This window comes from Camelus dromedarius, chromosome 25 (assembly GCF_036321535.1).
Source record: "Camelus dromedarius isolate mCamDro1 chromosome 25, mCamDro1.pat, whole genome shotgun sequence".
Lineage (NCBI taxonomy): Eukaryota > Metazoa > Chordata > Mammalia > Artiodactyla > Camelidae > Camelus > Camelus dromedarius.
In genome coordinates, this window is record NC_087460.1 from 8952508 (window position 1) to 8968903 (window position 16396).

The window sequence follows — 16396 nt, forward strand, 5'->3', positions numbered from 1 at the left end:
ATAACTTACTGAGCATCTATTTTATATTAAGCACTATGTACTAAATAAATTATAATACATTATTTGTTATAATAGAGCCTCTATCTGTAGTTTATTGAGGACCCACGTACTATGCTCTATGCTAAGGAATTTATAAAGCTTAGCAATTAAGCAATGCAAATCTAATTGTGTAATTTCCAAACTTAAAACCTTTTAAGTGATTCGTCATTGCTCTCACAATGAAGTCCAGTTTTTAGGCAAGAAATCACTTCTTAAGATAGAGATGAACTCTTTAGGAAGGTATTACTCATTCTCCAAGCCTGGATTAGGTGATCCTCTAAAAACCGCACAGTATTTTAACTAAATTGAAAGAACCAAATTATAAAAATAAGTATTAACCACCCTGCGCTAATTTCTTTTTACTTACAAACATTTCCTGTTTCTGTCCTGTGTCCGCCACTGTAGGATAGATTTCTTGAGGACAGGCACCTAGTATAGGTCTGGAGCACAGGAATTGCTAAATAAATATTGAATGAATAGATTAATTTAAGGGAAAAATTATATTTAAAAACAATAACAACCAAACCTCATCATCTATTTGTCAAGCCGCTTTTGCTTTGCAAAACACATTTACTTGTGTCCTATCATTTAGCCCTCGGAACCGACTTGAAAGACAGGCACTGTCACCATTTTAGAGATGAGAAAACTGAGTAACACACTTATTCCAAGGACCAGGCTAGTAAGCAGGAGTACTCGGACGGGGAACCCGGGTCTCCCACCAAACAGAGCGGCAGCGTCTTCACCACACCCTGTGCACTGCATTAGGGGTTGGCTCCCAATATAAAACTGAACAGCAGGAATACGAATTCCGAAGAAAGGGTATGACTGGAAGAGCTTGCTCCGGCGCAGAGCGACTGAAGGGACAAGATGTGTTTGCGCCCTCCCCTCATGACTTAACGCAATTTAAAGTATATTTTGTGAGTTTTTAATACAAATGATAAGCAAATCAACACGCTCCAGCCTTTTTCGAAAATCTTTCCCTCAGCTTTTTAACTTTCACCCACCTATTTCCTTCCTTCCTTCTTTCCTGAGGCTCATAGAGGGCGCTCACAAAGTGCTACTCACTGGCTGAGCAAAGCTCCACTCAGAAAGCACACCTCGCGCCGCAACTGAGAGGCGCAGCGCCACCACCTCAGACTTCCTTCTCTTTTCCACGGCAGGAGGCGGGGCCAATTTTTCTCATTCAAATAAAAAACCAGAAGATTTGCATGGGGACCGGCCAGTCCGTGAACCTATTGGTTGAAAGCGCGGTGGGCGTGGCCAATAGTACGACCACCGAGTCCCGCCTACAGTAATTTGCATAACGGCCCCGGCGCGTGCAAGGGAGAAGCGGGTTTGTTTTTGAATCTGCGGAGGCGGCGGCGGCGGCGGCAGCGGCGGCGGCGGCGGCGCGGCGGCTGAAGCGCGCGAGTGAGGCGGCAGCGGCGGGGACGGCTGCGCGGGACGGCGCTGTAGGAAGGAACTTGGTTCCCCCTCCTTCATCTCCCGCCCCAAAAGGTATATGTGAGTCCCAGGGGCTGTTATAACCACATTTTCTTAAATTACTATTGTATTTCTGAGGAGTCAAGACTGCATTATGGCGGCTGCGGGAGTTGTGTTTGCGCCTGCGCGGTTGCGGAGCTGCGGGCGGGCGCTGCATGGGAGCACGTGATCTTGCGGGGTCGGGCTCTAGCTGCAGTTGTGCAGCTGGCGGGGCGGTGGCTGCGCAAGCGCAATATTCATTTTCAAGATCTAATGTTCTTGTTGGACGCCATTCGGGTTCTAGATTTAATTTTACTCATTCTTGAGGGGTTTCATTTTGTTACCCTAAAATTCCCACATTTTTCAAGGAAAATGTTTCTTTTATGTTGTATACCTGTAGCGACCTCAGACTCTTTTCCTGTATTCCCTGAGAAGCTGTCGACTTAATTTTCTGTAAAAATGATTGTCCACTTGTGGTTCTCGATTTTAATTTCACTTTTAGGGTATTGCTGGATTCAAGTTTATATTTAGGGAGATAAAGATCAGCACCTAGTGGTGTTCTCACGGGAAGTGCATTTATTTGAACTGCATGTTTGCAAATACATTTTTAACCCTATTTTTACCAGTTCTGTTATGGAATGTTTTCAAAGTGAAAACAATTTGAGTTTTGGAAATATTGAGGGGGAGGGAGCAGTGGAAGAACCTATATAATGTTGTTTGAGAAGAAATCTCCGTCTCCTTGGCTTTTTATTATTTTTTAAAATAATTGATTCTCAGTGAGTTTTAATTTTAATCAGTGTGTACCTCTGATCTTACTTGCATCTGAGTTTTACGTTTTTTTCTGTCTTTCATCACATGTCTATTACTGCTTCAGTTAGATTATTTTCATTACTTTGACTTTTTAACTAATTTTCTTAGCATTTTGTAATGAGATGTAAAATATAACACAAACTTGGTGAATTTTTCTGATGAAGAATTATACAAAGAACTCATAATTACACTGAGGGCTTTATGAGGAAATCGTCAACCATCAATAAAAGAATCAGTTGATTAAAAAACTGCCATATATGCATGTGTATTAAGATACAGTTGTGTTCTATTTTTTAAATTGTGTGTTCCTGGTTTTAGTTTTTTTTTTTTAAAGGTAGTTGTAAGTATGCTACTGATAATTTTAGTTTAAAATGATAGTCACTTTATTTAAATCTTATATAAACAGACCTCTAGGAGACATTTTATGCAATTTGTTATAATTCTGCCATTGTGCATCTGGGCTGAAAACTTGTGATTGGTTGTCATAAACTTCATCTGTGGTTTGTATATACAACAGTTGTTTTCTTGGTTGGTTATTTAGCTCTAGGTTTAAGTCAGTCACCTGTCAAGTGGAGAAGTGGCTGTGGCTTTATAATTTTGACTGGTTTAGAGATTTTATTGCTTGCAAGTACCGTTAAGTATTAAGTAGGTGAAATTGAAGGAAATATTTTTGGTTGGTGGATTTTTTAAAAAATGACATCACATAGGAAATAGAATGCAGTGATAGAAACAATTCTTTTTTTCTCAACAGAGAATTTGTTGTTGATATAATTTCTGGACCTCTGAAATCTTCTACACAGAAATCTATTTAGAGGGCAGTTGTGTAATCTTTTCCCTTTATGATTCTGGGTGGTTACCCCGCACCTCCACCCTCTAGACATTATTACAGGTGTTTTAGAGTTGGAAATATGTTGCATTTTCTGTATCTGTGTGTGCATGTGTGTATATGTATACACATACATATTTAGGTTAAGAAAAGAAATTTGACCATAGGGTATAGGGCACTTTGAACTGCACTTCCAGAAAAGTGAAATATTTTGGTTTATATATTTAAGCGTATGTTTTTATTTGCATGTACAAATGATTGCCCTTTAGGTTAATGTTGCAGATCATCAGAGGCACTTGCAAAAACTGAAGAATATAATGTACTATGTAAATATGTATTGGTAGGACAATTTTGCTGCCACATTTGTTAGAAAAGCAAGTATAGTTCTGTAAACGTAAAACTAACATTAATGAATTGTCTGAACATCTACTGTTTGTTCATTGGTACTCTCAATAACAAACGTGTTTTGGAATTTTAGTTTAGTAGTTACGATATCACAAAATTTTGACACATGTAGCATATATAAATATTAATACTAGGTTATGGAATGAATATTGAGTTACTGGAGGTCATTTAAAATCTTTAGATTGTAAATTTTAAACATAAAATTTGGTTTAGGGAAAAAGGTTTGAATAATTCATTATTTCAAAGATTAGACAAAAGTCATTAAAATTTCTTTTTTCTTTAAATTGTGATTTGAATATGATATATATATATTTTAAACTTTTTTTTTAGTTATTCATTACAGTACATTTGTAAAATGTTGAAAACTAATTAGAAATAAACACACTACATGATTTGGTGATTTTTGTGATTTTTTTTCTATTTATTGATTGATCAATTGGTTTATTGTTTGGATCATAATTTTATTCCTGCCCCTTTAACTTAGTATTATATTGTGGATATTTATCCATTTTATTATTCTTTCGAAATATGTTTCTTAATGATTATGTAATACTTATTTTCTGAAAATATCCCAAATTATCAAATATTCTTGAAATACATTTTGAATGGCTGCATAATATTGTTATCTTATTAAGAATGTACTGAGACTTACTAAACCTTTCTTTTTTATTGACCATTTTTGTTGCCCATTTCTCTATTACAAATTATGCTACAGTGAATATCCTTGTACATGAGTTATGATCTGCATTTCATAATATTTCTTCAAAATTACTGTTTCAAAGGGCTTTTAAAGTAATTTACAAAATTGGTAAGAACTCAGTTTTTTAAAAAAAGCACTTTCCATACTACCATCAATTTGATGGTCGAGAAATAGCTCATTAACTTCTGTTTTCTGATAACTAGTGAAGTTGAACTTTTTAATATACATGCAACTTTCTTATTTTTTGTGACTTTGCTGTTTGAGGTTATTTTGTGTGTTTTTCTGTGGTGAATGTTAATGTTTTTCTTTCTAACAGCTATATGGATATTAGCCTTTTCCTTTTCATATTTTTACAGGTTTATTTGGTTAAATTTTTTAAAAATTGCTTTTGGTTTTATATATTCAGAATTGTTACATTTTTATGTAGTCAAATGCACTGCTTTTTCATTTGTGATTTCTCCTAGGACTTCTCTGCATTAAAAAAAAAAGAATTACCTGTTGTAAGATGAACTAAATGTTCATCTGTTTTGTTTATTTTTTCTAATGGTTTAATTCCCTTTAAAAGGACCTTTTAATCTCTATGGAGTTTATTTTGATATTGTGTAAAGATGGATTGCTAGTTTCTGTCTTTTCCAAATGTGTAACTTCCTTAGAATTTTATGTTGATGATCCATTTCTTACTGCTTTGAGTTGCTTCTTTTGATCATCAGTTTGAGCTATCAGTTCTGTTTCATTTTCTAAGGATGTTTAACTTGAGGCCCATTGGCCTTTGGGGGTTTTATAGATAGGCTTTAAAGGTTCGGTGGATTCCTTGATTAACACAGTTTTATGTGAGTGTGCATATGTGGATGTTTTTCTGGCCAGAGGGTTACAGTTTTCATCAGCTTCTCACAGGAATATGTAATATAAAGTCTAAAAGCATGTTAATGACCACTGTAACTGGGCATTACTTATATAGAAGTCCTGCAGTTTTATTTGCTATAGTGTTATAGACTATATAAACATATAGAGGGGCAATACATAGAATTCCTTTTCACAATTTTCTAAACTAGTTTTCTCTGCTTTTGCAATATATTTGGCAATATTTTTAAAATGTCAACTATTTGAAGTTTTGTTTAGAATTTCATTAAACCTAAGTTAGGGGGTAGGGTATAGCTCAGTGGTAGAGTGCAGTGCTTAGCATGCATGAGATCCTGGGTTCAATCCCCAGTACCTCCATTAAAAATGAAAATAAGTAAGTAAACATAATTACCCCCCACCTCCCAAAAAACCTAAATTAGAATGAGTTTACATCTTTATACTGTTAGGTTTTTTTTATTCATGAATATGATGCGTTTCTTGTAGCTCCCACAAAAATGTACTGTTTTTAGGAACTGTGGGAAAAATTGTGGTACCAGTTACATTTTCTTAAGGTGTTATTTTACTAGTTTCCCAATACTGACATAATGTTAATAGGGATGTTATGGTAGAGGATCTAGGTCTACATTTCCATTTTTGATCTGCTTTGGGACATAATGACATGAAAACAGAGCATGTATGAAGTTGGAAGTGAGAAAAATAGGTTGCCAAGATAACGTATTCTATAATATTTGAAACCAAAATTGTTTTACTTTTTTTAACATAGACTTTTTTTTTAGTGGAGGAATTTTGAAAAGTTATTCAAATCATTTTCTGGTCAGGATGGAGCCTAATAAATACTATCTAATAAAGGTAAAAATTTTGGGGTTTAGTTTCTTTGGTAACATTAAATATTTTTCTCATAAGGATGTTTTTCCCAATTATTAGTGTAAACTCATTTTCTATTAAATCTATTCTTTGTGCTGATTGCAATGAAAAGTATAATCTTGGTTATTAGTATTGTATTTCAGTTGTAATTCTGCTTTTTAAAAAATCATTTTCATAATAGGTTCAAGAAAGAATGTCAGGTTATTGCCAAAATATTGGTATTGAACTAGTTAAACTTGAAAATTGGTGGAGGCATGTAAAGAAGAAATCAAGGAAGCAAAGATAGAAATCAAATGGTTAAATATTATTGGCTTTATAAAAATAAATCTAAGAAATAGAAATCGAATGTTAAGATATTATTGGCTTTTCTTTAGCATTGTCTTCCTTTTCCATTTCTTCCATTTTCAGAAATTTTTTCATCTTTGGATCTTTTTTGAGTGAATCCACTTATAAAAGTTTGCATATTTTATTTTTTTGTACATGAATTTTGCCCTTACCTGAGAACTTTTTCTAGTTCTGACATATCAATACTTGTTTTTGCAGATTATAATAGATAAGAAGTAGCATATTGGGACAGGAGAAATGCTACTAGAAAAATACGTATGATTGGGGCAAGAAATGATGGCTAGCATCTCGATAGTTGAAGAGGGGTCAAATTTCAAGTGTTAGAAGAAGAATTTAAAAACTTAGTTTTGGGGTTATTTGGTTTGAGAATCATTCCTAGAGTCAACTCAGTATTTATAGCATGTTCATTATGGTAATTGATGATCTTATTAATGATTCTGAATTGTAGAGAATATTTAAGTAGGTTTTATTTGTTTAAGAAGGCAAAGAGGTGTATGATTTGGTTCAGAAAGGTTTCTATTATAATTTTTGTTTTTAAGTTTTGAGGTATATGGAAAATTCATACATTGGCAAACCAGGTTTTAAAGGGAGTTGCATGTAGAAGGAGGTTTGAGAATAAAGTTCTTGCTTCTGAATTCCTAACAGTTGTGGGGTATGTTATAGATAAAAATTCGGTGATGTTTTAACAGTGGTTTATAAAAATATCGAGTAGCTCTGGAGAGCATTGTCCATCTCAGTTTCAAAGAGTACCTAGAAATTCCTTATCTATTAGTAGAGTTTCTCTTTTAAAATTCTTGCCCTTTTGACCTTGTTATGTTCTTTGGAGAGCCCAAGACTAAAAATTACTCCTCAGTGTTCTTTCTCAGATTGTCCTACAGTCTACAGAGTAAATCAGTGCTTTATTTTTTCCCCCTGTCATTTTAGTTTTTTTCCAAAACAGAAAAGTAAATTCCACAAAATTAAACTTTGTTATATATGCTTCAAGTTGCATGGTGTAATCCATTTTGTGTTAGAGACAGTATGAGTGATGGGTAGTGTTTTCAGTTTTTTAAGTTTTGCAGAGTGAGAAGACCAGGGCACTAGTGCTTACTTATACAAAAATTTCAGTTTTGAATTTTGATCTTTGGGTTTTTGAGTCTTTAAGAGAATGACTCAGGCATCTCCTTGGTAACCTTCCAGAAAATGTGGCAGACCTAAGGGTACAGTTGGCAGTGCCTTCCTGAGACTCTTTATAATTGGACCTATGTAACATGAATGTCGGGGAAATGAAGATGACCTATTAACTTTCCATCAGAAATATGCACTTATTCATGTCTGTAATTTTTAAAAATTGTTTAGAATACTATAAAAAAAAAAGCTTTGTGTTATTTTGTATCTAATAACTAGGAATAACAACTATATACCTTTTAGTTTGGAAGAGAGAGCCCCTTGTAGGATGATGTGAGACAGTGGTGTCATTATGTCTAAGTACATAATCCTTTTCCCCCTTTCTTTGTTGTTTGTATAGTCCTGTTTTACTTTGGGAAACTATTGTCTTGGTAGGTACCCAAGAATTATATGTATGACATTTTTATATTCTAATAAGAAATTTGAATTGTATATCACAATAGTGATTGTCAGAACTTCCAGACCTGTAAAAGGATCTCTCTTTCAGTCAGTAATTCTCAAAGATAATGTGTAGAAGTTAGAAAGTAGGAAGAGATTCTGCTGTTTTGAGGGCCAGAAGCAAAAGAAAAAGAGATTGGTGAAACAATAATGGATGACTTGACTGCTTCAGCTCATTTTTAACTAAGACTTTCCAGCTTAGGAGTGTACATGCTCTGTTACCTTTATTAGATTAAATATCCTAAGAAAAGGAAGAAATGGGGAAAAGAATGCAAAGTAGACTGTTTTTAAACTCCTTTTATTTCCTTTAGTTGGTACATGTCAGGAGCTGTTTGGATTACAGTAAAGGCTAAACTGCTCTGAGAAATTCTGTTACTGTTAATGATAACAAGTGTTTATTTTCCTTTTATATTAATATAGAGGGAAACTCTTCAGGTTTATAAGTGACTTCGGCTTAATATTTGGTTTTCATATGCTGAAGATGGTTTCTCGGTTGAACATGGCTGCTTTCACCAGCCAGGGGCAAGGGAGAAGGAACAATGGGAGTGCCGATTCTTTGGGAGCATCATCTGGAAGTGGCACATATCACTTTGACTCATGTTTTATGGATGAGAATTTAGTCACTGGAATGTACTGCGCTGGAAAGGGAATGTTGGGAAATGTGTTATCTAGCTGGACAAACATGCTCAGCTACAATTAGAAATTTTATAAAAGAAGAGAAATGGACGTTAGAGAACAGCTAGCATTTTCTGCTACAAAAGGAAGCTGGAGACATGGTCTAATTAATTCATAATTTGATATTGAAAATTGATTTTCTGTTTTAAGAGTTAGATCCAGTCATAATTGTGTATCTTCCTTTGAAATAGAATTTTGAGAGCTTTATGGTCATGATTGATAACTGAGGTTCTAATGATAAATATTTACCTTGCTAGGTAGAATTCTTTCCTTTTCTACTTGCCTTTGAAAACATATTAAATCATGATTAGTTTTGGAAGAACCAAGTGTAGTATTTTTGAATCTTGCCAGTTAACTTACTTTAAAAAGGATGAAGGACTGTAGGTAAACTCTGAGTGACAATTGTTTGAACTGCTCTTTTTAGTCTCAAAGTTGATTTTATGTTTACATTATCTTATCCAGAGTCTATTTTTCTTTATTTATAACTATATGTATAAATTATACTTTGTCAGATGGCAAATGTGATTTTTGAGGGCCTTGTAATATACACAGGTAAAAAAATTATGGTCATAAATTCTTTGCATTCAGGTAAAACTTACCTGATTAATAAGTAAATAATTAAAAATAGCTCTCTGTAGATGCTAAGTGAAACAATGGATATTTGTGTAAGGCACAGGAAGTGGGACTGTATTGGGGGAAGATCAAGGAAACCATAGAGGAGTTGAATTTTAAAGGATGAATTAGAAAGATATTCTTGGTAAAGGGAATAAAAAAGGTATTAAAATCTCAGAGATGGGTGGGAAAAAAGGTAGTATGTTTAGGAGAACATTCTCTGATATAAATCCTTGATTTTTGTAAATAGAGTCTTTGCTGCCATGTGCCTACCTACATAATGTGCCTAATAAAGGATATTTTTATCCTCAACTGTAAGTTCTCAAATTTCTCTTTTTACTTCGCTTTACTTTGTATCTCTTTTAAAGGATTTATTCTTTTCAACTTTTGTGTTTATAGTCTTCTGTGTGGTATTTTATAAGATTCCTGCAATTAGAAATTTTATCTTATTGTTGTACCTGACAAATGTCACATTTTATAAAGACAAATCCCTCTAGTTAGGTACAGTAAGACCATGTTAAAAGTATAAAGATGCTTTCCACAATGCCTAACTTAATAGTCAAAAAATATTTGCTTATTGAAAGAATAGAACTCCTTTGTTTTAGGTGGAGGTGCAAAAAAAAAAAAAACGGGATAGGGGAGTAAGATGTTCTAGCGCCTTTCATTTAACTCATGATAATCCTCAGATGTCAGAACTTTTTTTTTTTGCATAATTAACGGTGAGATTTACTTAACCAAGCACCCACTGGATAAATTGTCGAAAGATTTGACAGGCACTTTACATATGGAAAATTATAAACAGTGAAACAACTTTTGGAAAAAATTCTTCAGTCTCAGTAAGAAATAGAAGAAAATTAAGAAAACACCATTGTTTACCTATTAATAAGTTCCTAAAATATAACTCTGAAGGATATATGTATGCAGATTAATAAGGATTGGATGACAAGATGGAATGACAATTATTTTGTGTTGTTCGTGTAATTCTCTTTCCCCATCAGACTTATTTTAAGTGATAATAAAAGCTGAAAGATAGAAACACACAAGCAAATTAAGAAAGAGGAAAACAGAAAGAATAAAAGAAAAGGCAAAGAATTTTCCTAAAACCAGTTAGTAATATAATGAAGTGGAGAGTATAGTTATTATGTACTGGAACCTGGCCAACTAGTGTCTTCCAGCAGCACTTCTTACATATAAAAGGTTGATACTGCCTGCCTGGTAGGGTTATTTTGAGGATTAAATGAGATTAGTTATATAAAATGCTTAGCATTTGTTCCTGACACATTTTTTGTCTCTGGCTTCAATCAGTTGATAAATCTATTAGTAAGGCATGAATGTTTACTAAGAAGCAGCTTTGTGCATCTATAGGGAGCCCTGCAGTGCATGGTGATATATAGAAAATGATAGTATTCTTGATTATGGAAACTAGAATTTAAGTGCATCTAAAAAGTAATTTAGAAAAGTAGGTTTGATAGTACCACTCACTGGTAGAGAAAATATGCATTTAGGAAAGTAGTTTACTTGCGAAGGTCCATGAGAGAGTCCAACTTTATGACTGAGTCATTAAATTAAGAAACAAAAACAAAAACACCAGAGTGTTTAAAGACTAAAAGCCCTTCGAGATTACTAAATTCACTCAGGCTTGTCATGGTGAAAAAGCAGCCATTTTCTCACATTAATTATTTATCTTCAAGGTTTGTCATATTTCTTCAGACTGTCATTATTGCCAAAGTTAGAGATGAAATAATTTATTATGGGGACTAGATTCATGTAGATTTATCCTGTTTTCTTTTTTTAATGTTGGGCTGCAATGTGATCTGTTACCCCTTATTTACCCTTCAGCTATGGAACTTGATGGACATGCTCACTCAAAATTGAGACAAAACAAAGTGTCAGTTTTCTTCCATACCCCTTTCTTGTGGCCAAGTTTCTGCCTTCTAAGGCACAGATTTGACTGCATAAGTTTGTTTAATAATTTTCTCATTCTTTATTTTATTTTGATGTTTTACTTTATTTATCTAATGAGGTATTGCTAAATATAGAAAGGCTTCCCTTTGTCTACTTAACAAAACTATATATCCAGTTGACATGAGGTAAGAGTTAACTTCTGTCTGGATATAATAATAATAATAATAATAATAATAATAAGTATAATAATAATAATAAGTATAATAATAATAATAAGTATAATAATAAGTATAATAATTTACTAATTTGCTTAATTACAAGATTAGGAACCAATAGCCATCAAATTTATCTCAATGACTTTTCACTCATAGTACTTAAAACTGTAGGGTATCACGGTTCTCTTAAAATTCCCACATTTGTCAGTGTTCCTTGTGTGTCTGGAAGTGATATTCTTTACTCCTCTTAAAGCTGGGAATCTATAAGTTGTAAAAGAGATACTATACTGATTTCCTATGAAGACTTAATAGGCATCATTTCTACATTTGAGATGCAGTCCTTGTTCCCTGTCATATTTAATTAAGAGAGATTTGTTTTAAAATGTCACATTTCTCTGTGGTCATGGTTACAAATTACATTTACCCAATTTTATCCTGGAAGGAAGGAAAACAAATTCTTATTGAAACTATGTCAGCTAGTTCATAAAAAGTAGATAGATGCAGTTATGATACTTAATACAAGATTTATTTATTCTAAGTAGTTTTTAAACAAGGCCAACCAGTAAATTCAGTACTTTCCCATAGAATTGTTCTTAAAGTATTCTAGTGGTTTACTAACTTATAATCTATATATTAAGATCTTTCATAGGATATTTTATTCCCCTGGAATGCTGATGGTATTGGATCAAGATATTTAAATTATTGTTTATGCAAAGTATATCTTAAATTGAGGGTTAAAGATATAAGAATAAAGTACTTTTCTTAGGTGACCATTAAAAATAAAATATAACCACAATTAAGTAATTTTATTTAGTCCTAGATATTTCTTATTCTACTAATCTATAGTTAAGTAATCTACTTACAAAAAGTTGTCTGCACTGAACTAACAGAATTATGGAAATCGTGACCCATTCTCTTGATACAGTTATGACAGATGTTGATCCATGAAGGTAACTTTATACCAGGATGGCAGTATCCATGAGTCTCATCCCTGTAATAGTAATAGTTGACATACGGTCCTTTACTAAGTGTCTTTTGATGTTTATTTAGAAGACACATATTTTTTTCCCTCAGGTACAGTGGCAGCAAGGATCTTGACTCTTTTTGTTTCACGATTCTCATTGTTCCAGTCTGGCCTACTTGCTCTCTACATCTGGTACACCATTTTCATCCTTAGAATTTTATTCACCACCGTAGGGATTTCTCTCACCCCTCTTCTATTTAGGACCTTTGTTTTCCTTGTGCTGTGTCTTTTTGTTGACTTACTCTGTCATTAGGTGGAGGGGACCACATTCTCTGGTAGCTTTTGAGAAAGAGTATATGGGAAGTATGTTTTTTGAGACCATGTGTGTCTGAAAATTATTCTGTATTTTTATGCTTAATTGATAGTTTGGCTAGGTATAGAAGGCTAGGTTGGAAATCATTTTTTGTTTTGTTTTGTTTTTAGAATTTTGAAGGCACTTTTCCATTATCATCTTCTATTACTACTGAGAAATCTGAAGCCATTCTTATTTTTGATTTTTTTTTTCCTCAATGGAAGCATGTAGAATCTGTTACTAGTTTTCAAGTGTTGTGAAATTTTACTTTAATTCCTTAACATGGATCTGTTTATCATTGTTTGCTGGCATTCATCAGGTCCTTTCAGTTTGACAACTCTTGCCTTTGAGTCCTGGAAGTTTCTCTTACATGATTTCATTGGTGATATTTTCTGACATTCTGTCATTCCATTGTGAATTTTTTGATGGATACTCAGATTTTGTTTTCTCTCCTATTTACAACTTTTTCTTTTTGTTCAGGTAGATTCTTTATCATCAGGTCCTTCTATTGAATTTTTCACTTTTTTTCTATCATGTTGTTAATTTCTGTTTCATATTCCCAGACTGTAATATTCTGTTCATGACACATGAATACAGCATCTTTTAATATCTGTGGATGTTAATATATTCTTGAAGTTTTCTCCCTGCATAGTATTTTGCTTGTGTTTTGTTGTTTTATTGTGGGTTTGTTTGGGGTTTTTTTTGTCTCTGTCTTCCATGTTAGACTTTTCTTAGTTGCCTGACTGTATTATAGGTTGTGGAAGATTAAAAAGTTGTTTAGAATATCTAAATTTATCAGTTTTGAACTTCATTCTAGGCTGATCTGTGTGGGCTATTTTTGGAGAGCTCCCAAGACCTTAAGGCCTTGTGTCTTGTTCTTGTTAAATATCCTTAGAGAGTAGTCTTCCATTTTCATGGAGAGTAAGGATCTGATTACCAGCATTCTGGGAGATTAATGGAGAAAGTTTTCTTCAGTGAGCAATAGTCCCTCCCTTTTTGGTATGCTGCTCTCATTTTTAACTGTGGATATTGTTCTCAGATCTTTGCTAGGATTGGGGAGAGCAGGTATTCAGTGGAATGTGGTGAGGGCATCTAAGGTATCTTACTGCTTCACAAACAGCTTTCACTAGTACTCTCTTTTTTAGTCACACTGTCCTACTATTTGCTCCCTTTATCCCAATTTCCAAGTGCTTAGTTCTTCTAGTTTCTATGTCTTTTGAAGTTGCTGCCATGTAAAACAAATTGGTTCATAATTTTTCCCCAGGGCAAGTTGGAATATGGTGTTTTGGGAACTGCTAAGTTAGTTACTCATGGTTCTGCTTATTTTCCAGCTCCCCGAATCTTTGTAGTTATTGTCCCTTTTACTTTTCTTCTTTATGCCTTCCAAAAATACCTTTGCTATAGTTTTAGTGGAATTTGAGGGAGTGAAGTTAGGTGTTTTCAGTTTACCATCTTAATAACTTTCTAACTTTACTTTTTCTTTTAATATGTATAGTATTGATAGGAACTTGTGTAATTAAAGTATGCTAAATAAATAAATGAAAAGAGTATTTACTTTCTACTCAATACAGTGAAATATTTTTAGGTTCCATGGAATTTTTAACATTTTGCATGTGCAGAGTTTTCTAATAGTGTGATATATGATATATAAAAAGAGTAGTAGTTGACTAAAGTTAATTCTCATAGTTCTTTTTCATTACTACTTGTGTGACCTCTGGCAGATGATGACATTCTCTGGTCATAAAAATTTGAGCTTATACCACTTTTATTTTACATGGTCATTGTAAGAATGAAATGAAAAAATTAATGTGAAAAGTGTTAGTTTTATTTAGGAAGAGGTAAAATATTGAGTAATCATGGAAATGTTTACCTAACATTAGAAATGCCTTCCAAATGTGTTTGCTTTTACAAATAAGCAATAATTGGGTTTATTAAGACTGACCTTACCTAAAACAAATTTCTTACAACCTATGACATCATATAATCAAGGTGTATTCTTTATTAGTAATATTAAAAAAATTTAAAGTAAATAATATACTTGTTTCTATAATTTTCTATAGATTCCTCAGAGTTCAACTATTTTAAGCACATATTAGCTCCTATGTAGTGCCTATAAAAACCCTTTAAAAACTGAAAAATGCTCTACAAAAGATATTTTTTCCATCTTGGGTTTTGAATTGCATAGCTTTTTAGGTCAAGACTAAAAACTTAGCTGACTTCCTCTTCCTAGAAAGTAAGAGCGGAGATCCTAAAGTTGAAGGTTCTTGAAGATGTAGAATTTTCTGAGATTTTTGTGGTAGAAATGAAAACACTGAGAATTAATTTCAACTCACCATCTATTGATCAAATAAATACTATGTTTCACTATGGAAGTGAGTGGAAATTGAATTAAGATGTGATTTCTGTCCTTTAAGAACTCATATATAAAGATATCAGTAATGAAATGTGCTAAGTATGATGATAGTATATATAAAAGATCTGGAGAGAGCAGTTACTCTTGCTTTGGGGGTTGGGCTTAGTTAAGGAGAAAGAAAGGAGAGCAAGGAAAGGATTGTCAGTGATAAGATAATTTAGGTTAAATCATAAATAGTATTTATTGGGTGAAATGGGATAGTTTCTTTGGGATAAAGTGAAATGTTGGCGATGGCACCAGTTATCTGAATAACAGCCTATCTTTCCTTCCTAAATTGTTTCCATGAGGCACAGAAACAGAACCAATGTGGGAAGGGATGGAGAAAGCTCCAGTGGGCTCAGGCTACGTGTAGTAGGATATATCTCAGCTCTTAGTACTTTTGTGAAATTATTCAATCTCTGAGTGTGTTTCCTTAGTCACAAATTGAAGATAAAACCTACCTTGTAGTGTTAGTGTGAGAATTAGTTTAAATAATGTATAGAAAACTTATCTGAAGGATTGATTGATATTAATGTACTTCCCTATTCCTTTGTTTTCTAAATTCTTTGCATGAAATGGACAGTCAATATATTTATTGATTTGACTTATGTGCCTTGGGATAATAGAGAAAATATACTAAATTGGTAGTAAAATTATTGTCGTGGCTGGAGGAGGATTGGCATAAGGGAACTTAGATTATGTGTCTTATTTTGAAATCTAAATTGAGTGAAAAGTAGTTCTTATAGCCAATAGTAGTAGCCAGCAGCTCAGCTTGCCCTGGAAAGCTTAGACTGAGAAAAAAGTAGTTAGAATTTACATTGGAAACGCATTTGGCAAGACAGGGGAGGCTTAAAGGAGTGTGGGGGAGGAGCGTACATTTGAAAGTATGTTACATAATTTAAATCTTTGTGGAACAGATTTCCAAAAGATCTGCTTCTTGAATATCCAAAGTTGTTCATCAGGCAGCTTTAAATGTTTTGGCTATTTGTCCCCCCATTAACCTTAGCCACATTGTAGTGCTATAGGAATGTCTGTATCCTGATTGAATCTTTTCAGTTTACCAGTCTCTTCTTTTAATGAATAGATTTGAGCCACACTCAGAGACTCCGTTATATTTTTGAAGAATTAATCTGGCTTGGATCGAATGTAACTTTTTTTTTCCTGATACCGTACGTAGAGTAGTTTTTACAGACATTATCCAGTTTACCTCATGGAGAATAAATAAGGACCTTTTAAAAGCGGAGTATTTTTATAAACTTTTATTGTGGAAAATTTCAAATATAAACAGAAATAGAATGAAATAATGAGCTCCATGTGCCCATTACTCAGCTTGAACAATCATCAGTTTATGGGGCCAATCTCCCT

The 16396-nt window shown here is 33.4% G+C and overlaps 1 protein-coding gene across 2 annotated transcripts in view; it reads left to right on the plus strand.

Moving 5' to 3' along the window:
- Nucleotides 1-1401: 1401 nt before the first annotated feature.
- ATF7IP (activating transcription factor 7 interacting protein) overlaps nt 1402-16396 on the plus strand; it is a 95139-nt gene continuing 80144 nt past the window's right edge. For both annotated transcript variants that reach the window (XM_010988881.3, XM_064479061.1), the window contains exon 1: nt 1402-1536. The gene's annotated coding sequence lies outside the window, so the exon portion shown is untranslated. The remainder of the gene's footprint in view (nt 1537-16396) is intronic.